The 5,567-nt window shown below is 43.4% G+C and overlaps 1 long non-coding RNA gene across 3 annotated transcripts; it reads right to left on the reverse strand.

Annotated features, from left to right (window-relative positions):
- Positions 1-378: 378 nt before the first annotated feature.
- On the reverse strand, positions 379-5,111 carry LOC109739361 (uncharacterized). Of its 3 annotated transcripts, XR_012182173.1 has the most exons (9): positions 4,773-5,111; positions 4,506-4,694; positions 4,106-4,193; positions 3,915-4,010; positions 2,914-2,969; positions 2,662-2,767; positions 1,869-2,569; positions 864-1,042; positions 379-778 (listed from the first exon to the last, which is right to left on the reverse strand). It is a non-coding gene; the product is annotated as an uncharacterized lncRNA (long non-coding RNA). The 3 variants fall into 3 exon arrangements; XR_012182174.1 differs by lacking the exons at positions 3,915-4,010; positions 4,106-4,193 and having other exon boundaries at positions 1,869-2,543; XR_006662746.2 differs by lacking the exons at positions 379-778; positions 864-1,042; positions 3,915-4,010; positions 4,106-4,193 and having other exon boundaries at positions 1,890-2,569.
- Positions 5,112-5,567: the final 456 nt, after the last annotated feature.

Raw genomic sequence — 5,567 nt, forward strand, 5'->3', positions numbered from 1 at the left:
CAGGATTACGAAATGTCGGGCTGTCGTAACATCGTCGTACACGACAACTATCGCACACGCTATTCTATGGTGCAACATTTACGATGCATACTTGATCAGAAACAGTTCATGGTTGCGAATCGTGTACGATAAGGCAACTAACACAAACGTTTAGTTTGCCCGCACCGTTTGTGATATTGTCTGACATCGCACATGGTTTGCAAACGGCAACTGTGTGCATGCTTGCACACGTTTCCTTTCTGTGAACCGTCTCGGATTATTGTGCATATCACAAACGTATGTGTTTTACCAACCGTGTGTGCCGTAACAACCTGGAGAGCGTAATTTCACCGTAATTTAATTGCTGCTTTTCCAAATTGTACCGGATTTGGATTTGAATTTGAATGTATGCTACAAGTTTATTCATATCCATCAGGTTCAAACAACCAATGCATTATTCGATTCATAGATACATATGTTCAAGAATTACATAAGAACCAAATAAAGAATGATGAACCATAATTGTATACTTGTACTATTAAAGACGGTAAAGAAAGAGGCGAAATATATTCTGGTTGTTGAACAAGGTGAAGCGGAATGCCCATATTGTGCCCTCCTCCATGCAGAAGGCACGCACGACTCTAGTCCAACCCCTTGTGATGGCCGACCGCCCATCCTTCACGATATTCATGAAAACATCTAGATAATCATCGTGTTCTGGTAGAAATACTTTAACCTTTGCATGCCCACCAATCATGTAGTTTGAGAGGTAATCTTGAGTAAACTGCTTTGGCAACCACTGCAAAGGAATAAGGTTTCAGACATTGTCATCTAACACAACTCATTATGGGCAGTAAAAAGAAGGCTGCAGAGTTCTTACTTACCATCCTGCAGTTCGTTGTTGTCTTGGATAAAGTGTAAACAAATAGTTTAATTGCCATCTTTGGACCCATTTTACTAACAATCTTTATCAGCTTCCTCACTTGATGCTGGTTCATCGATATCTCATTGCCCCATACGCAGAAAGGGTCGAAACGTGGATCTTTACCAATGACATATGTACCTAAAAGCACCAAGTTAATATTAGAAGCTAAACAACAATTGCACAATGATGTAGTACAACACTCTTTTATAATATGTCTATATACATCCGTATATGGTAGTCCATTTGAAATCTCTAAAAAGACAAATATTTAGGAATGGAGGGAGCATCTTATAACATCCAATATACTCACATATTAGATGAATTAACATCTTATATTATGGGCCAGAAGGAGTTTAGTTCATGCTTAAAAATTATCTACTGCTGTATCCACGGGTTACAGTTAGTTTGAGCTAGTTCGGGCTCAAATAGCCCTAAAGTATATCTAAACATGAGGGCTAGTTTGAGCTAGCTGCATCTATAACCCACCCAAAAAAACAAGTATCCAACCCAAGAGGTGCTAATTGGAGCTATTTCTCCTAGCGCATTTATTGTCAATCTAACCCTGCCATCCAAACAACTCTTTGGATGGAGTTAGTTCAGGGTTAGTAATGAGCTAGAAACTAACTCTAACCTCTAGCTAAGTTGAGTATCCAAACAGGGTTGTGTTGTTGCTGTTGCTGCTCTTCTACGTATATCTAGACATCATTAGAACATTAATGTAACACTCTTCCTTGTTGCTATGTAGCCTAGGATTGCATATTTAGACATTAAGTACAGTTATGTTGCTATGTAGCCTCAGATATATTACATATGACCCTAGTTAACCTAAGGAAAAATGGGTTGCGGATATATTCAGTTAAAAGTCCGATTCACCGATTAGTCCCTTATCAGCCGCTGGCCTATATAGTACTAGCTACGGATATCCTGAACAATAAGCAGATATAAGCCATGGGATGAAACTAACATTGATGGAAAACAGCAGTCGTTCCCAAAATTGTCCTGTGTAGATACATCAAGAAGCATGTTAAGCACAACAGGCTAAACATCAACCAAAATTACACATGGCAGACAAAATAATCTCCAAAAGATAGTTTCAGTGTGCAGGTTTAAGCACGCTAGTCTTTTCTTTCCCTAATAATAACCTAATAATAAAGAGAATTGGGTTTCTGGTCGTCGTCGCTAGCGATTTTGCAAAAAAGTCCCTCTGTTTCTAAGAATTCAACCTACAGTCCTATTTTAAGTGGTCAATCGAAAAAACGTTTCGTACTTACAAAAAGATCCCTGCATTGTTTATTATTCTACCCGCAGTGCTATTTTGAATTGCTAAACAAAGACCACACACATGCACGACCACGGGCTCTCCTCCTCGCGTACGGGTACGGCACAGCCGCCGCCGCCATGCGCGGCCGCGCGGCCGGTCTTCTTCTCCAACCATCCGCCACCTCCCCATCCCCTTCCAATATTTTCGGGCGCCACCCCAAACCTCCTTCGCTGCTCGCCCATGTGTCGCGCTGTGCGGGATTCCTCGCCGACCCGCCCTTCACAGTTCCATTGCATCCCCTTCTCAAGCGTTCCCTTCAGCCACTGCCGACTCCAGCCACCGCCCTCCCGTGCTCCTCTCCTGCAAGATCGAGGCAACCTGGGGAGGGACAGCAAGACGACACTCTGGGGAGCCAGATCCAGGAGAGGCAAAATAAGGATGGCAGCGGAACGGGGGCATGAAGTGCAGCATATGCACAGATGGGTTGAGCACTCACTGCGTTTGTCCATGATCATGCCTACTGTCTTCGTCCAACGATGCTTGCAAGGTAAGAACAAATCTGTGTGCATAACCTACCTTCAAGCGGAGAGGATTGATTGTTTCTGCAATTGTACAAATTGGATGTTTAAAAACAACTCTGCATGTTTACATGAAGCTAGATTCCTGGAAAATAAGTGTTTTCGCACAGTATATCAAAATGAAACTGCTAATTATTAAGTTACATATGTTCTTTGTTTCCCGATCATACCTTCAGCACCTGATTAACAAAATACGTGTCTCTGATGTCGGAAATTCCATCTGAATCTGAATCGTGACAAAAGACAAACACAAAATGATTAGGAGGGACTATCTATGCATTGCGAGTATATTGGGAAGGGAATTTGTGCTATACAAGTTAATGCCAATGGGGAGGGAATCTCTAAGGAAAAAGTCGCTCACTTATCATCGAGAGAAGACACAGAGTTCACAAATAAGTGATTGACAGGTCTCAATTATTTTCAGGAGGCCATCATGTTGACAAGAAAGTTGCTGCTCACCCTATTTTTACAACCAGAAAAATGCAATTCTACGAGAAAGTAAATGTAGGATTTTTCTAGGGTGCGTCTATACATCAAACATGTGTTAAACAACAGTTTGATTTGGATGTTAGAAGTAAAGAAAGTTGTAAAACCAAAGCAGCATTGGTTAGGGTTCTTACAAAAAGTATGATCTGAAGTAAGAAATCTGTTTAGTTTGTGGGTTGGAAGTACCACATATAAGCTTAGTCCATGTGAATTGGCACACTGTTTGGAACAAAATGAAACTTAGCAGTACAGTTTGGTAGTTAAACTACTCTTTAGTTTTAGTTTTAGTATATGTTCAGTTCTGTTTTCTTGTGATGTGAACCTAATGAACAGAAAAGCCTCATGGTGTATTATTTTTTATACATGCATCAAGTCTGTAAATTTAGTTTTTTGTTATAAAATCGCTCGTCAGTGACTGAATCAGGGGGAAATTTTATGAAAAGTGAACTAGCAGACAAACTCTAGCAGTTCCCAGCTAATTTTATAAATTCATTCCCAATGAACTTTTGTGTGAATTGGTCTTTTTATTCTCATATCTTGGAATATAAATGATGAACCTCATTCTTTTTTGCATCGTGGTTTTGTATGATGGCCATGGCTACATAACAACCATAGTATACATCAATTTTGTGTTGATGTATGAAGGTAAAATGTATAAAAAAATGTATGTGCTTATTATACTTACTTCGTGGTTTGTTATTTAGCTTTTCTTTAGCCCAGCTGCAATTCCTAAAGGTTGGTGCAGACACTCAAAAGTGCCAGAGCAGTAGAGATGTTGTCTCTGCAACATTAACACATCGATCGGTGTATCTGAATGTATACATTTGCAACCTTCAAATTTAGAACTAGCAGATTTTTGCTGCTACTGTTACTTACAAAGAATGATGTCTCATGTGTGTACATTTCCAAGGTGTTTTGCATTCTGTATAGTGAATGTACTAATTCCACTAGATCCACCATGGATCTGCATACATTAAAGATACCCAATCATCAGGAATAAATATAGCCAGGAGTCTAGGACGTTTCCCCTCATTTTGCATATGAGTAACTGTGGTAACGTAGTTCACACTACATTTGGGTAAGCATCATTTACTTTGTTATTTCTCAGTTAGTCGAGGCATTTTGTTCTAACAAAAGATATACGAGATTCCAACTCAGGTGCTCAGTGTAAGAGATTTACAGCCAGTCCCAGTCCAAAGAAGAAGCAAGTGCAGTGAATTGCTAGCCGTTTGCAATCATCACATGGAGAAAAAATTAGCAAGAGAGATTTTCTTACAAGGAAGGATTCACCGGGGGAGAGGGGACTGGCATGAAGACGGTGGACCAGACGGTGCAGGCCACCTCGCGCAAGCTGGCGGCTGTCAGTCAGCAACCCCCCCTCTGTCGTCGGTAGAAGCTGCCCCGCCGGAACCACAACCTTCTCCGCATACCCGCCGCCGGTAAGCAGCGTGTACACCTGCAAATGCTACATCATATGCAAAAAAAATGAGGTTCAGAGCAGCAGCGGCCATCAGCAAATTCACCATGGGGGCACGCTTGGCACCTGGTGTCGACGGCCCAGCGCGGGGGGCGTTGGCCCCGAGTGCGACGATGGTGCCGGAGCACTCAAGCCCCGGGTAGGGCGAGGCGCCAGACGGCGGCGAGTACCGGCCCTGCCGCTGGACCGTGTCGTCGCGATTGACGCCGGCAGCGGCCACCCTGACAAGCAGCTTGCCCTCCCCCGGCGCCGAGAGATCCTCGACCTCGCGCACCTGCAGCGCCTCCGGCCCGCCGGGGCTCGCAGTCGCCACCACCATCATCATTGCGTCCGCCCGCCTGCGCTCAGCTCACTTGCTTCCAGCTTGTGGCTCTCGGTAGCTCCGCGTGTACACGCCACTGCTCTACGGCTCTGCTCTCGGCTCTACTTGGATACAGGGCTGGGCTTCTCCAACTAGATCCGGCCCAAGAAAGTTGGACGGCAAAATGTGGTTACGGCAAAGCTCATGCGAGGCAATATAGCGAATTAACCATTTCATGTTCATTTATACATTAAAAATAGTCCCACATTGCTCTCTTACAATGTATTTTATCAATTTATATACTTTAGCAATGCCTGACAAATCAACAAGTTGGGCAATAAGCAACCACTCTTGAGATTATAAGCCAAGGGAAGAAAAACACACCCGGTTAAATCGGTTCTGCATTGGTGAGGAGCGGCCTGCATGGCGGCCCAGCCCCGGCGGCGGCTGTTGTACACCAGCCGGCGACGAGGACCTACAACTGCAAAAGGACTCGCGTACATACTAATCAGACCATATGTGCTTGCGATCATATTTTTTTCATGGGCAGTCGAGCATGC

This window comes from Aegilops tauschii, chromosome 4 (assembly GCF_002575655.3).
Source record: "Aegilops tauschii subsp. strangulata cultivar AL8/78 chromosome 4, Aet v6.0, whole genome shotgun sequence".
Lineage (NCBI taxonomy): Eukaryota > Viridiplantae > Streptophyta > Magnoliopsida > Poales > Poaceae > Aegilops > Aegilops tauschii.